The 17,353-nt window shown below is 46.8% G+C and overlaps 1 protein-coding gene and 1 long non-coding RNA gene across 2 annotated transcripts in view; both read left to right on the top strand.

Annotated features, from left to right (window-relative positions):
* The window catches only part of SHROOM3 (shroom family member 3), a 297,082-nt gene that overhangs the window by 125,865 nt on the left and 153,864 nt on the right, over positions 1-17,353 (top strand).
* LOC123937173 lies at positions 7,394-17,099 on the top strand. Its single transcript, XR_006817429.1, has 3 exons — positions 7,394-7,774; positions 12,566-12,652; positions 14,267-17,099. It is a non-coding gene; the product is annotated as an uncharacterized LOC123937173 (long non-coding RNA).

The raw sequence follows: 17,353 nt of genomic DNA, 5'->3' as shown, positions 1-17,353 counted from the left end.
GAAAAAACTTTAGACGTCCAAATCTGTCTCCTGTCTCAGATCTATATTTGTATAAGACAATGTTCTCATGAGTCCCAGGAAGTTAGTTGAAGTAAATAAAGCTAGGAAGCACCTATGCTAATGAAAGGTGGTTGACAGGTACACATACATACATAAACGTGTGTGTGTGTCGTGTATATAGGATGTGTTTATTATATATGTGTGCGCAGAGATATGTACATATATGTATTTGCTTACTGCATGCACTTTTTTAAAGGTTTTTATTTTTTTATTTGACAGAGAGAGAGACACAGTGAGAGAGGGAACACAAGTAGGGGAAGTGGGAGAGGGAGAAGCAGACTCCCTGCTGAGCAGGGAGCCTGAAGAGGACCATGGGATCATCACCTGACCCACGAAGGCAGATGCTTAACCAGCCGAGCCACCCAGAGGCCCCATTGCCTGCCTTTGAAACTCCACTTTTCATGTCTTAGCCATGGATCTAGCTGCGTAACCTACTGCGATCTGGTTTTCTTTAGTTGTACAATTGTATACATTTTATCTCAGTTGTATCGCAGAGGATTTTTGTATTCTTAAATGAGATACTCCATACAGAGTGACAAGTACATGCTCGGCGTCTGGTCCCCGTATAGGACACATCAGGTTTTGGCGATAATAGACAGGCGGCAGGGGCAAGCGTCAGAACTCAGAGAAGCCCCTGGCTCAGTTTGTGGGCTCTATCTTGTTGGATTTACTGTGATTCTTTTTGGTTGTAGCTTTATTTATTTTTATTTTCTTCAGACTGGAAGCAACTAAATCGATTATCAATTTCTCATGGTTAAGATTTGAACAAGGCAGCAACAGACAAACTGGTGGATGATGAAGGTCGAAAGTGGGGCGTGGAGTGCTGGAATAGGTTGGAAACATCTGGAAGGAACCTTCTGCACAGGCTGGAAATATTCAGTATCATTTTTACCATTTACACAAGATTAGTGCGCTTTACATACTCAGCGTATGCTACACACCTTAATACAAGTCGTAAAAAGGGTTTGAGGTAGGCGTACATAAGGATCAGAAGGTCTGCACACACCAAATCCACTGGGGAAGCGAGTCAAATTTATTTTGAAAATGAAACTCAGTGAATTTAATAAAGTTCTTTGGCAGAATTTGAAAACTTCCTCTTGACCTGCAAACACTTGTTTAATCTTCATTCAGAATCTGAATGTTTTATATGAGAATCTGGCTTTCCATCCTCTGGAAGAACATTGGCTTTGGCAGCAGAGGCTCGGAGCTCTGTGCGAGGTGGCATGAGGTGAGGTGGGGCTCCTCGCTTTGCTCATTTGGTCTGTCTTCCTGGCCCAGTGGGTACTGGAATTTGCCAGCCTGGTAGCCCAGACAAGGGATGGCTCGTTACCATCTTTCCTCTCCAGCTGACTGTCCAGCCTGAGTCTCGTCCAGGAGAGCGAGGGTTGACACCTTCTAGTACTAAATGAAGACAGGGAATTACCGTGTCTTTCGCTTTCTGACCTCTCCAGCCCCCTCTGTAGCAAGCGCGCATGAAATGTTTGCCAAGCGCGTGAAAACCCGTCTGTGACGTGCTCACTGCTCACTCCTATAGGTCTCCTGTCCCCTTCCTTTACAAGGCATGTGGGTTCACAGCCCCCACCGTGATCCCACCTGCCTTTTTTCTCCTGTAGCACAAGATGGAGGTCAGGGAAAGCGAAAGGAAGAATATTCTCCACACTGTCTGTTTAAATCATGATTTGAAGCAGGTTTTATTATACCAAATTATCATCAGGCTAATTGCTTGACAGCCTTCCTCCTTACTGTGGCTGACGCCATTGAACTGATTTCCTCTGCTGATATCTGCCTGGCAGAGGCATGGCACGCAGTCCCTAAGGGGAAACCTGTTCGCTGGAAAAAATACCCCAAACTCCTGAACACTGTACATGCCAGACACATCCCCTTTCTAAGTCATAACAAATCTAACACATACAGCGGTGTTCAAGACTGTGTGCTGTGAAGTCAGGCTGCCTGGGTCCAAATCCTCTTTCCACCACTTGCTAGTTTTGTGATCTTGGGCAAGATTTTCCTCTCTCTGTACCTGAGACGCTTTAGCGCTAAGGTAGGTATCATAGTCGTAGTACTTTTCTAGCAGGGTTGTTAGAAGAGTCGCAACAAAATACGCGAAGTACTTCGTATCCTTCCCGATACACAGTAAGCACCCCGCTGATAAGCTTGGTCCACATGTGAGTACATGTATGGGCTGAGGCTTGCTCTTTCCATTAACCTTATTCGTTTTTTATCCCAGCTGTGCATCTTTCTTGCAGAGTGAAAGCACTCATCAGCACTGCCGTAATTCGGGTTCTGCAACTCTCTTCCTCCTGAGTGTCCTTTTCATTGCCAAGGGTAAAATGAACCCAAATGTAATTCCTCTGTTATTCTTAGCACTAAATGGTAACTTGGGGTTCCCCCTCTGGGATGTCTGGACGTTGAAGGCATGACTGAGCTCAAGGCTGTGGTTTGCCATCTTCTGGCCACTAACATTCTTGTGAAGAAATACCCAGGTTGTCCCCAAAGAATCAGGGGATGTGAAGAGAGAAAAAAGAAGAGGAGTGGTATGTTCCTTCGGCTTGTTGGTCTCCGAGGTCAAAGGCAGCACAGTAGAATGAGAATTTCAATGGAAAAGTATGACGCTCCCGAGTAACACCAGAAACACGCCTTCTGATTTCTGCTTTACGTCCTACCATTACAATACAGGAAAGAGACTGTATGTTAATACTTTGGACTTAACCGACATCGTTTATGACTCTTAAGAGGCCTATTGGCATGATCTCATCACCCTCGATGTTGGTGTGTGGTCAGATTGCAGTAAAAAGACTGTTTGCCCGAGTACAAAGTGAGCGTGGGTGGCCGCAGGGTGACTTTGCTTAGAGTGTCCTCCAGGATCGCAGTCCTTCAGACACACCTGCATTCACCAGCGAATACAATTTCCCCTGAAATTAAACAAAAATGGGCTAGAAAAGAGAAACTGAGCTTATTAAGTTTCTTTTCAGGCTCACTGCCCAGTTTTCTTCCAGCCTGGAACTTCTGTGTGGGCATTTGCAGAGTTGGGTTAGACTAATTCCGAACGCCACTGAAGTTTATTTACTTTTTTTGCCTCACGCATCATCATCACCCTTGTCATTTCCGCCGTCCTTGCTGGTGCGACCTCTTCCTTCTGAGGAAACAGTGTGAATTCTCCAAGTGAGATGTGCAGGGAGCCAGTTCTACCTGAATTATTTCTGTGATTTTATCAAGTTTAATTTATTTATGTAGCATCTGATAGATGGTCAGTCACTGCTTTAGGTGCTTAGGAGACAGCCGTGATTAGAACAAACATCTGTCCTCCCTGGGCTGACATCCTCGTGAGCAGGGGACAGGAAAACCACACACAACACAGATGTAAATTATACAGTATGTTAGGAGCTGATGAGTGCTCTGTGAAAAGAAAGCAGCCCAGAGGCCAAGAGGTTGTTTCGATCTCCTCCATTCATAAAATTCCTTCAATTCCTCCCGGGGGGGTTGAGGACAAACCTGTAAATTTCAAGAACATACTCTGTTGCATAACGTGTAGAGAAGTTGAATCACTATGTTGTCTACCTGCAACTAATGTAACATTGTATGTCAACTCTATCCGATTAACAATTAAAAACAAGGTAATACAAAACTAAAAACACACTCTGTAGAAGTACTTTGAGCTCCCGGAGCATGTCAGAAAAGGAGAAGGCCCTGCGGAAGTGCCCTGCAGGCAACCACATCTCCCTTACCCAGGGGATGGTTCTCCCCTTTGCTGCTGGAGAAGAGTGTAACTATGATGTGTGGCCACCAAGAAACTGGAAATAAGTAAGGAAATCACATTTTCTTCATTATGTCCCGAGGCTCTCTCTCCACAGATCCCAATCTCTGACCACAGACAAGCACCCTACAGGGACATGTGCAAATGATTAAGGAAAAACACCAGTGGAAATCTGGTGTTCTGAAATCTAGGCTGTGTATCTTGGTCTGTGGTTTATCAAGAGTAACATAAAACTCTCCTGACTGTGGGTTTGTTTTTGAAAAGGTGATCTGAAGAAAACAGGATGTCCCTGAGTAGATGCGCTGCTACCTTTTAGAGAAAAGGAAAAATAAAAACCCCTTATTTCTTTAAAATCTCATCTAGTATTCTTTCTCTCCGTTTTTCCCAGATATTAGGACGGGGTAAATTTTCAAGAATCACCTGAGTGATTTTAAGAATCACTCAGTGATGGTCTGGATTAGAGTAAAGACAAGAGTCCAGAGACAAAAAGCGACTTGTTCAAGGTCACTTAGCAGGTCAGGGGCAGAACCAGAAGGGAAAGCCCAACCCCTACCTTCTGGGTTCCACAGCACCGCTTCTAGATCAACGTGTCTCCAAACACGGATTGCATAACCCTCTACAGCTGATTGCCAAAGCAGCCAGGTAGGATATAGATGAGAAGTCTAAGATGTTTGTGAAAGCGTTCCAGATTCTCCATAGAATCGGAAGTAGAGCGAGCCGGAAATGCAAGACCAGGCTGAGGGCAGGGCTCCCTGGGAGTGTCCGCGGGGGGACAGCAGGTGTGGGTGGTCTGTCTTCTAACTGAAGGGGAGCTGGTGCACCCTGCAGGGAGAAAGACTCCCTAGGCACCAAAGTAACTTGCCGTAGCTGTGACAGCCATCAGTTCCAGACCCGAAGACCCCAGACTTCACGGTCCTTCTGCCCATGAGTGGCTGCAGGACCATGACAATGGGTGATGGGGACACACCGTGTGCTGTCTCCCTTCACGTCCTGGCTCAGATGGGAGAGTGATCATCCTGCCCTTGTCTTTACTATCCGATAACACTGGACCGCCTCCCGAGGGCCGGGCACCCGGGCTAAGTGCTTTACTGACATTATCATGCTTGGTCCTCACATCAGATGCTGTGAGCAGTCCCATTTCTCGGGAGAGAAAAGGGAGACTTGGAGAAGTTTAGTAACTGGCCCAGAATCACAAAGCTAGTGAACCCCAAAATCAGAATTCAAATTCTCCTTCGCAGAGGCTGGTGGTTCAAAGTACGGGCTTTGGAGTCACGTGGCCACAGTGTGCTTCCCAGCCCGGCTCCCCGCTAGCTGGAGTTGTTCAACATGTTACTCAACCTCTCCAAGCCCCCGTTACTTCCATCTGTGAGGTTGCAACAGTAATTACAGTATTTATCGCATTGTGGTGTTGATTAGAGAATGCACCATAGAAGCTGTTGACGTGTGGTTAATTACCAGTGTGCCGTCCTTAGCTGTAGTTCCGCTACCGATTAAATCGCATAAAATTGCTATTGCAGTAAAACCGAAAATGGTAAAACACTGACAACTTAACATGGTTCAGTCTAATACTACGTAGGTGTCCATTCTTTGTAAAATACAACAGTGGTTCCCTTATTCATCTCATAATTGGCAAAAGGGCAGGGAATTAAGTGCTTCCGTATAATTTTTTTCCTTTACTTGCCTGTTTGTTTTAGCTTCTCTAAAGAATCACAGAGAACTATCTTCTCTCCTAATGTGACAGAGCAGCCATGAGGACCTCACACAATATACTCTGTTCCCAGAGCCGCTGATCTGTTGAGGGTGTTGCCACAGAGAACTTGGAGGAGAGTAGGTTGGAAGGGAGTTTAGACTGCCCAGAGCAGGACTAGGAGGAAAAGGCTGATGAAATGAAGAGGGAGGAGACTTCTGGCTCCTTTCAGCCACTGTTTGAGTGTGCTGCCGGTTCAGGGAATGCCATTCCCATAGGAGATGGATGATCCTGATAAACAGATGTCAAGAGTAACCCTTTGTCATTGTGCCCCGTGGAGGCGAGCTCCTGATCGGTGGTGGGAGGTTGTTAAATTTGACACATTCCAAAGTGAATTCTGTGGCCTGGCTGCTCTTGACCTCTGGCTTGGTGGTGGGGCGGGGGCGGGGGGTGGGGGTTAGTGGATGATGGAAGGACTTGCAACTCAGTTGTGTTTGGGGAGGTTGCAGGGTACGGGAGGAAAACAAAACTGGGATCAGGATTTTGCCTTCTTAAAAGGACAGACAGCTACTTTGGGAAGAATGCAGCTCCGGTAAGGAGCCGGTAGGATGTTTGTCCCCAGCGAGAGGCTTTTTCCACCCCACCCTGACCACTGTTCGTGTCCTGCACTTGCCTCCGTCCTATGTCCTTAGAATCCACACTATAGAAGTCTGAGCGGCTCTGGAATTCACATGGAAACTTCTGGAGAGACAGTCTTTCTTGTCAATCCGGGAACTGCCTTTAAATAAAAATGAGTCTCACCTTGGAAATGTAAGCACATCTTCAAGGATTCTTTAGACTTTCTTGGTATCTGGAATGGAGGTCACTGCTGTGTGTTCAGTATTTGCTCCCTGCGGATTTCAGAATTCTGCTGTGTGTCTGGGCCCATGCTCCCTTTCCTTCCTTCTTCCCACATCTGAAAAGTCATCTAAAAGCCTTAAGATTTTTTTTGCAAGGTTTACAGATCAATCTATCATCTTGGAGTCTATCATTTTTTTTTCCCACCACGGCCGCTGTAAACGAATAAAAATGCATTTACATAGTCATGCACTCAGACATACTTGGACACTGTTTTTCCTCCCCCCCCCCCACCCCCGCCCTGCCGCGTGCACTATTCCCTTTCTCTCTCTTTGTGTCTATGGTTACTGTTAAGCTGACCCGTACAGTCTGGGGCAAATACCAAAACCTGAATCAGGCGCTACTTCTCCATACCCCTGAAAAGCATTGCAATTTCAGAGGCTCAGATGATAGATTTAAGCGAAATTCCTTTAGCTGCTTGTAGTTGGGGAGACCTATTAAGATTCCAACCACAAAGGTGAGCTGCATGGCCCTCGGCCGTGCTGAATTTGAAAATGTAGTGGCCTGATGTTGTTGCTTCCTGTTGTTCTGTTTGTTTGTTTTGTTTTGTTTGCAAGCCCTATGTTCATCCAGTTTTCTCTCTAAGGTGATTTTTTTCTTACAATATTGACTTTTATTGTTGGAAACAAGGACTGTTGAAAGACTTTTCTTCTTTGAGTCTCCCTTGCCTTCTCTCGGTTTCTGTGAGAAGCTGTTGCTTGCAAAAGCCATAACGAATTAGAAACTGAACGCATCCAGCAGCACAGAAGCCCAAGCGGAGGCTGGCAGGGGGTTGGGGGGGAGAGCAGACCCCGGATGGGCACTGGATGGTGAAAGCCGCCAAAGCCATTCATTCTTCCTTACCCTCGCCTTGTCGTCAGCGCGCCTGGTGCCATTTATGAGCCAGAGGAGCGGGAGAGACACTCTCTGGGGAGGGGCAGGGATGGCTCACCCACTCCCACAAGCTCTCCTGACACCCGCCTGACATACAGCTTCCTGGGGGTGCAGGGCGGGAGTGCACGTGGGCCCTGGCCGCCCCGGGAACCGGTTCTCAGGTTCCGGCCTGTGTACTTCCCGGTGCATCAGGGGGCCCGGGCTGTCAGGCAGGCCGGCGGGTGATTGGTTGGGAGGAGGGCAGTAACCTGAACTGCCTTTTGTACTCGCCTAATCAGGGCAGCCCTGGGATTGCAGGTTGGAGCTGAGGTGCCTCGGTGGTGTCTGACACCTGCGTCCTAGCTCTGGCCTTCCTGGGACTGCTGCTCCGGCCCCGGGAGAATCGCGCCTCTGTCCCGCCTCCCTCGAGTCCCCGAACCCCCTTGCTGGGCTGACGTGGTCCCGTGTCACGCTGGACAGAGATACTCAACAGAGGACTGAGGACAATGGAAATGCCTGCTTAGGTAAGTCGATTTTAAACCAGATCTTTCTCAACATGATTTCTACACTGATATTGACAAAAATGCCAGGATTGGGAAGGTAAATCAAAGAGAGGCAGGGAAGTTGCTTAGTTTGGACCTTTCTGATGAAATCGCCATTACTGGGCTGCCAGATGCGTTGGCAAAATAAAGATGTAAGTTGGGGGGGGGGGGTAACAAGTTGTCCTCACGCTGGCAGGCAGTTGACGCCGCATTGTGCGCTCCTTCCTGCTTGATGAGACACTCAAGTGATGATGGAACAGAGTAACTTTTCATGAAGCCAACAAATATATGTGCAGCTCCTACAATGAAATCAAGTCAATTTGCTTATCTTAGCTCCTCTCGATGATGCAGCTCCAGGATTTTTGGTCTAATTCCAATTGCCGCTTATTTTTAAAGCCATTCTTCACATTTTCCCTTGTGGTATGAAAGCAGTTTTTCTTTTCAAGGTTTGTTCAACATAGTAAAATTAGTGAATTTCACTTTAGCGAGGGGTTTGACTGTACTGCTTGGCTCGCTCTGCACGTTCTGCTGTTGGAGAGAAAGGCAGATTGTAAATGCAAGCTCCTACGTTTGAGCCGCAGTGAGATGCCTAGGGGTACTAAGCTCTATCCTGATCTCATTCGTCTTGAAGCTGGTTGACAGAAACTTCAGGGACCATCCCGTCTCCCCTCTTGGATGGCTGTCAGCATACATGTAATTCTAGGATTGAGTGATTCGAGGTTGGCGAAAAGACCGGTGGTTGGAGACTAGCGCTTATACCTCTGCCTATTTTGTGGTGATACAGAGGAAGTCACTTTCCCTTTGATTTTGGTATTTTTAATGAAAACTTTCTATAAATGGGTAAAGGTCCATTTATAAATCCAAAGAGGTTCTGAGACTCCTGTTCCCAGCTTTGTAATTCCCAAGATAGAAACACCTTCACGAAACAAAGATTTCTTCATTCACCGATTCTGAGTGATTCAGCGAGAACAGACAGCGGTGGCAAAAACGCAGATAAGCACTTAGGAACGGTTCACTCGCCATCTATGCCGATTATCCTGACATATGTCTGTTTTTCCCCATGTTTGTAGCCAGTTGGAAATGTCCATCCTTCCTATCTGTTAGCTAATTTGTGTTTATAAAAAACATTTTCCTGCAATATGTTCAACATAGTAGTGATACGAAGTATAAATAGTAAAAATGGCTGCTCGATGGATGAAAGAGTCAGAAATAGCTTTGCCCGTGGGCTGAGGCGTGCTCATGGCACAGGTCTGTAGTAATCATCCTTGTGCGCGAATAGCACAGACGTTTGGTGATGACTGAGAAATCAGATCGGCTGGTAGGTAGAGAGATAGATGCCAAGTGAATTTATAAATGTTGAGGGAGTTAAAGGAGAAATGGATGTTGGAAAGCTAAATTAATATTGTGTATTTAGCATAAGTATATATTTGAAAAATCTACCTTCCCTTATGAATTACAACCTAGAGAATGTACAAACCAAGATGATTTCCTGGGGTAAGGGTAAATCATTTTTGTATGAAGAAAGATAGTTACTACCTTAGTCCCAATCCCTATCTTAAAACACACCCACATGCACACACACACACACCCCAGTATTCATAAAAATCTTGTGTTTTAAAAAGGTACAGACAGGAAGAGAGAGTTAGTTGAAATACCTCTTTATCTCTAGTTTAAAAAGTCACTGAAACCCCGCATTCCACATTAAGAGTATAGAAAGTCCTTGTACATATCTGCAGAGTACCAGGGGCCCCCCCAAATATGTAATGTAACACAATCGTTAACAACTAACACACACACACACACATCCGTTTCATCGCAAGAACAATATCATTAGAGAGGGAATGAAGTATCTTAAATTCATTTTCTTCCCCAGCGAAAAGTTTTTTTAAAAATATCCTTTCTGGACCTGGGGAATGCCTGCCTGACTCCCTCGGGTGCAGGGTGGCCAGAGTCCCCTCTTTCGTGTTGTGGAAGCATACAATGGGGCATAGCGGAGCTCACGCAGCCTTCCTGTCCCAGACACACATCCCTGTCCCATTGGCTCTGCTTGAAATGTTCAGTTATGCAAATGAAAGCTGCCGGCGTCAGACACACCCCTCCCTCCCCCGAAAGGGCCTGAGATCTCAGCCTTTTGCCCCTGACTTTGCTAAGCTGTGCAGGCCTGAGAGCTCAGAAGCTGGAACAGGCAGGTGAAACCTCCCTTTGCTCCATGTGTGATGGCCATAGGGACAGACAAGCGAGCTGGGGCTCCCCAGAGCTAGACACACGGACAAGCAGCAGCTTCCCAAGTCCCCTCCTCTCTAGGTGGCTTCCTTGAAATGTCTCTGGTTAACAGGAAAAAGTTGGCTTCCTTGTTAGGCCAAGCCTCTGGAAGGCACGTTTAAAAACAAGAGCAACACCTTCCCCCGGTGCTAACGTTCACCTTTTGGAGACAAGGGGGGCACGACAGTGCAGGACCCGGGATGGCTTTGGAAGGCAGGAACTGAGGCAGCCTCCAGTCATTCTGCCTCTCCGTTGGACGGAAAACAAGCATCAGATGGTGGTATTTGTAGCTTCTCATCTGATGCCACTGGGAGAAAAGCTTTTCAACAGCCTTTGGGACCCGACGCTGGTGGGATTCTCTGACGACCCGTCCAGCGATGGAGGCTGTGCTGGCGTCAGACACTTGAAGGGGGACGTTGCTGGTACAGTCCTGGCAGCGTCTGAAAGGCCACAGCTCTGGGGAAGGAATTTACATGAGCCCCGCCCTGAAAAGCATTGGCTGCTTGGGATCACTTGTTTTTTTTCCAAGGACCACAGCTCCTTAGTGACCCATCAAGCTACTGGTATGTTCCCACCGAAGACTGGGGTTGGCCTTCCAGACCAGCCCTGCTGGTGGGGGGGAGGGGGTCCCCGGGAGTTCGACCCCACGGTCTGGTCTCCAAGCGCCTTCCTGGTCTTCCCCCTGGCAGCTGGGAGGCTGGTCTCCAGCCCAATATGTGTGCTGGGATTTCTCGGCTGTTCGTTAAACGCGAATCATTAATTCCTCCATCGGAGGCGGGTCGGTCGGTATCCTCGAGGCGGACTGGAGGAGAGAGTGTGGGGATGAAAGGGACTGATATATCCAAGAGCGCCAAGAAATGAGGAAACGGCAGAACCTCCAATGCACACTCCTTGCTTTTCCTTCTGTCAAAGAGAAATCAGGAAGCCTTAAGCCTCTCCCCCCGCAGTCCCATCTGGACACTAAATGCTTCAGTCCAGAAAGGAGCTGCCCCCGTACCCGATGGCTCTGTGACTGGGGGCGGGGAGGGGGGTCAGAGACCTGCGAACACCGAAGCGAATCGGGGTTTGGTGCGGCGCACGTGTGTGCGTGCGTGTGTCTGTGCTCGGGTATGTGGGCTTGCACACGTGTGTGCGGGGTGTGCTGGAAAGTTTGTCTGAAGTGTAACTGAGAAGGACAGTGACCTCTCCGCTGTGGCCTTTTCCTAGATAGACCCGATCATTCATTTATAACTGATTTCGACTGGGCCCCCTGATCAGGGAGGCCAGCCCGGAGCTGCGGGTGAGCTAGTCAGAGGGCGGAGGGCCGCCTCGCCTCCTAAGGTATTCCAGGAATGTTAATGGTATGCCTGAGTGGAGGGTTTCACAGCCCAGCTTGGGCTGAGAGCTGCTCTGTGGCCATCTGTTGAGGCTCAGAAAGTCTCATAGCAACAGCATCTCAAGAATGGTGCCTTTTTTTTTTTTTTTTTTAATTAAAATTAACTAACACAAAACCCAAAACTGCTCCACTGCTCAAGAAGAATCAGGGCAGGATTCGGATTCTTTGTACGGAATGATGAGCTTTTAAGGAAGAAAAGCCCCCACATCCTTAATTCCTGTTCTTTAAATGAGCAATTTGTACTTGGTTTTGAGGTCTTAATTTTTTTCCTCCAGGGTCGAATTCTTTTTGGGTAAAAGGGGTGGGGGGACGAGTTTCCAAAGCTGTGGAGAAATAATTGGCAGAAATATGATGAAGAAAGAAAGTCGGAGTTTTGAGATTTTCCTGGTATTTGTGGTGTTTAGTGATCCTGGCAGCCGGCAGCTGCGTTTCCCCCTCTGTCCTGATGTGCGCTTCATGAGCCTGGCTGCTTAGCTGCGAAGTGACCTTCAGACAAAGATGCTAATTTCACTGTGGCCATACGTGCGTTCCAATACGAGTCTCCTGAGGCTGGGTTAGTCGTAGCCCTTTAAAAAAGCGAGAGGGGAAGTAGTATTTGTAGTTTGTTATTTTTCAATTGATGAGGCATGAAGTTAGCCATTTCAGAAACCAAGTTTGTTCCTCAGGATCGAAGACTCTGGAAAATGATGAACACCGGAAGCCCAACTAGCAGCTGTGTGTACAGGGGCGGGTACACTAGACGGAGACAAAAGAATTGTAGTCCAAACTCTACCCCGACTGGGCTATTTGAGGAAGGTACACAACCCTTAGCGCATGTTCCTCATCTGCGAAGTGGATTTCCGCATTGTTAGGAACATACAAGGAATGCGGGAAATAATCCTGGCATCTGAATGGCGTCTCTGAAGGCGTAGTCTACGCTGTCACTCATGCTGTTGTACAGCCCTGGGAAATAATTTCGTGAGACCTTTATGTCCTCTAAAGTTTTCGTGCGACATTTGTAAATTTCCTTCCAGTCTTACCAAATAAAATTTCCCAGTGGGGTCGCAAAACAACCCAACAAGCGATTGTGCCTACGCATGTGTGATCCTTGAATACAGCACCTGTGTGAAATATTTCTTCATATTCTTGATCGGTAGTGCCTGTTTCTACTCATGAAGTATTACTCAAACCTGACGTCTGGCCCCTGATGGTCAAAGGGAATGCCACCAACCTTCAGGAAAAGGGTATGGACTCTGAGTTTGGTTTCTAGAATGTGGGTTCTTTTTTTTTTCTTTAAAGATTTTATTTATTTGACAGAGAGAAAGATCACAAGTAGGCAGAGAAGCAGGCAGAAAGAGAGAAGGAAACAGGCTCCCCGCCGAGCAGAGAGCCCGATGCGGGACTCGATCCCAAGACGCCAAGATCATGACCCGAGCCGAAGGCAGAGGCTTTTCCCACTGAGCCACTCAGACACCCTGGAACATGGGCTCTTAAGAAGTCTTCTTTCTATAAAAAGCTGGACCAGTTACCCTCTCATTGCCTATTGCCTCATGTATAATATTTAACCAATCAATATTTATGGAGTGTGTACCACGTGCCAGCTGTCTTTCTGGAAGCTGGGTTGAGGATCATGAACAAATATAGACAAAAATTCTTGCACACATTCTGGTCAAGGGAGACAGATAACAAACTCCCAAATAACCACAGTTGTGTTGAAGGTTATAAAGTGGTAACTGCTGTGGAAAAACTTAAAACAGGGATATGTGGGCTATGATGAGTATATGATAGCAGAAAGGGACATGGCAGTTTTCTGAAGGGTTTGCCAGAGAGGGCCCCACTAATATGGTATCTGAAAGAAGATTTGAAGGAAGGGAGAGACCAAGCCTTGCCATGAGCTGGGGAAGAACATTGGAAGCAAAGAGAGTAGCAAGTGCAAAGGCCCTGGGGTTAGGGGTGGGAAGCCTAAATGACTTGTGTGAGAAGAGGGAGGCTAGTGCAAGGAGGGACAGAGGTCTAGGCCTCCTGCCCATTTACTCTGAATGAAGCCTATGAGCTTACTTCACAAAGCTGTTGAGAGATTTCAATGAAATCATTTGTGTAAAGCCTTTAGCACAGTGCCTACCACACAGAAAAATTTCCATAATCGTCGTCTATCGTCATTCGTTTATTGTTACCACTACTTGGGATTTAAAGACAGAATGATGTGAGCATACCGAAGACGGCTTTGTTCAGATCAAAATCGACTATTCTTTTTTTTTTTTTAAGATTTTATTTATTTATTTATTTATTTATTTATTTATTTGACAGACAGAGATCACAAGTAGGCAGAGAGGCAGGCAGAGAGAGAGAGGGAAGAAGATTCCCTGCCAAGCAGAGAGCCCGATGCGGGGCTCGATCCCAGGACCCTGGGATCATGACCTGAGCCGAAGGCAGAGGCTTTAAGACACTGAGCCACCCAGGTACCCCTCAAACTGATGATTCTTAAAAGAATTAAACTCCCAACCTTGGTTCCGTCGATATTCAGTTCTATCACCTAAAAAGGTCCCAATCCTCTATCTGCACAATATACAAAGGGAAAAATGTACTTTTTAAAAACTGGCCTTGTTTCAGCCAAACCATTGTTTCTGTTATGAAAGTACTAAGACCATACTCTCTAGGGATAGGTGTATTTTGAGACATTTGGTTTAAGTTTCAGCTATGAAATCCTATTGAGTTCCGTGAGTTCCCATGTGATTGCCATGTTCTCCAGTTTGAGTGTTGATGCCGATAGCTGCTCTAGGCCACAGGATTCAAAGTGGGGAGTAACCTATTGCAGGTATAATGAAAACGGGGAAACAAAGTCTTTTCCTTCTCTCCAGAGCCCAGAAGCAAGATTGGATTTCCAGGACAGCTCAAGAAGCCTCTCTCAAGATAATCTTCCTAGATACCTGTCCGAGTGTCTAGATCCTATTGATCTCCTCCTTTGACCCTGAAGGCTTTGGATTATAACTCACGTCAAGTGATGACTAGCTCAGAAATTAGAAATAAGGGAATCCTTTTCTCCAAGCTTTTGAAGATCATCATTTAGAACTGGGGTTATTCTTGCTTCAGGACCTAATGAAGTGACTTGGGAAGAGTTAAACAAAATGCTTGATGACAACTTCATGATCAAGAAAGGGAAAGTCTGTCTAAAAATGTACATCCTCAGTAGTGGAAATGTGCCAGTAGAGGGTGGGGAACCAATGGTCAGAGAGGCTGTCCAGCGTTTGGACACCCGCCTGACTTCGAAGGTTTCTTCTAAATGTGTGGTTCTGCTTTCCTGAGATCTGCTTATTGAGACCTAGATTCTGCAGGAAAAGTCACCTTAAATTCTGTTTAACCAACAGCTTAGTCGGGGGATCCTGAGAGCAAGAAACGACTGGTTATAGAAGATCTATCTTACTTAGATGAAGGGAGGCCAACGGAGGTAGCCTGCAGCAGCCTTGACCCTGGCCCTCGTATCCGGAGCCCCGGTGCTCCCCACGCTGAGCACCACACTCCTGCTTCAGAGTCGGAGGCGAGCGGGCGGTCATACCACCGGCGCCTGCCGCCTAGTTATGACCAGCGCGTACAACAGACTCTAGCTCACTTTTTCCTTTGAACGAACACGTGCATTACACTTACTGTGTTCTCCGGGGTCCAGTAAAAGGCTGTCCTAACGACCGTATGACAAAGCTGCAGTTTGAATCCCCATTTAGCAGATTAAACAATTGCCATAACCAGTTCAGTAGCTAATCAATCCAAGGCCACCCAGTGACGGGGCTGGGATTGAACGCAGGCAGTCAGCCAGCAGGGTCCGCACTCCTAAATCCTACCCCGAATGGGCCCACAAGACATTCCGTCTCGTCGTATGCACCTTTTTCATCTGGTAGAGCTCTCCGGCTGATTTAGAGGAAAGGGGGATCCGACATGCCGTTCCACTGTGTTGCCCTCTGCGAGGGCCGAGAAAGTGACTTGCTGACAGCCAGGGCCTGGCACAGTACCCGGGGCACGGTAGATACTCAAATATTTGTTGAACGAGTGAGGGAGTGTGGGTGTGACATGAACAAACAGGAGGAAGGCCATGGAAGTGCCCTCCTGATCTCATAGAGCTACGGAGACCTCTGTGATTGCAGGATGTCACTTAACACAAAGCTCTGAAGTTACAGAACAGATCAAGTTAGTGGTGGGGGTTCCTGGGGCGATTGAACCAATGTCAATAGAGGCATCCTTCATTGGGTGTTCGTTGATACCTCGATCGTCACATCGCACTGGAAAGAGCGCCCATAAAAGTGCCCTCGCAGGAAAAAATAGTGCCCGTAGACAGACACCTGCCATATGAGAACTGGAGAGGGAGAAAACCAGGGAACCATGAATTCCACTAAATCAGGGTTTTACTGTGGGACTTGGACACAGTGTGTTTAACCATGGGATATGGAGACTCACAGACTTATTATGGGGTTGAGGAAGAAAGCCTGAGTTGTGGCCAATGCCAGGACCTGAGGGAACGTTTGGGTGCAGCGAACATAAACCCACTCAGACAAGCTCAAATTAAAAAACAAAAACAAAAAATAAGGGGGTTCTTGGAAAAGATATGAGGGAAGCTTGTGGAAATCCAATTGTAGGAAGCCAGGAACACTTCAGGTTTAACCTAATGATTCAGTCAGAAGGAGTCAGAAGCCCAAGTATGAGTTTGCACCTTGATATTGCTGAGTGTGTCACGTTGGTTAAATTACCCAGTGTTTCTGGATCTTGTTTACCCATTTGAAAAATAGGAAATAATGAAAGTACCTGCCCTGTTGGGTTGTTATGTGGATTAAACGAGGTCATACATATAAAGCACTTGGAACACTGCCCAATACACAGTACAATGTTCATCAACATCAGCCTTTATTACAATGTAGCAAGTGGGCAGCTACTCACTCCAGTGTTGGTTGACTTCGAACATCCTTTGCTGTTCTTTCAGACTAACTTCCTGGAAAACATGGTTCCAAGGTTAATTGAATGGCATGGTGACATCATCAAGGTTTCAGGTTTAACTATTCCCGTTCTAACCTCCTTAGCATGATGATTTTCATCCCCAGATTTGCCCCTCATGATTACAAGATGGCTGCTGCAGCTCCAGGCATCACCTACTCACACAATTTTGTCCAAGGGCAGGAAGGAGTCCTAGTTTTGTGTATTTTATCAAGAATGAGGATTGCCTTTCCAAAAGCCCTCTTGCAAACTTTTCTTTGTCAGATTTCATTAGCTGGGGTTGTGTCCTGTGCCTCTGCCCAGATTTATCACTGACGGAGGATTCAGACTACCATGATTGGTGTAGATCAGGAATGATTTCTCTCTTGGGGCTACGGAAGGATCCACCTTCCTGAATACATGGGCATCTGATACTACAGTTGAATCAGGATTATGTCTGCGAGGAAGAAGGGGGCACACACGCACACATACACATACACTGAAGAACAATCCTATTTTACATATAGATATCTCAGTGGGGGAAACACACACACACACACACACACACACACACACACACCCCGAAGAAGAATCCTATTTACTATAGGGAAAAAAATATATATAGAGAGAGATATATATCTCAGTGGGGGAAACACACACACACACACACACACACACACACCCCCAAAGAGATGGTGCGTGAGGAGGTGAAGGAGAACCTGACAGTATTTTCAAACTCCTGAGGCCCTCTCCATTCATGCCCTTTCCAAGAAAATCCCATTTTTTTAAAAGATTTTATTTATTTATTTGACAGAGAGAGATCACAGGTAGGCAGAGAGATCACAAGTAGGCAGAGAGGCAGGCAGAGAGAAAGAGAGGAGGAAGCAGGCTCCCTGCCAAGCAGAGAGCCCGATGCGGGACTCGATCCCAGGACCCTGAGATCATGACCTGAGCGGAAGGCAGCAGCTTAAACCACTGAGCCACCCAGGCGC

The sequence above is a fragment of the Meles meles genome, chromosome 2 (genome assembly GCF_922984935.1).
Source record: "Meles meles chromosome 2, mMelMel3.1 paternal haplotype, whole genome shotgun sequence".
Classification (NCBI taxonomy): Eukaryota; Metazoa; Chordata; class Mammalia; order Carnivora; family Mustelidae; genus Meles; species Meles meles.
Note: the sequence above shows the minus strand (reverse complement) of the source record. Positions and strands in the feature narration are given on the sequence as shown.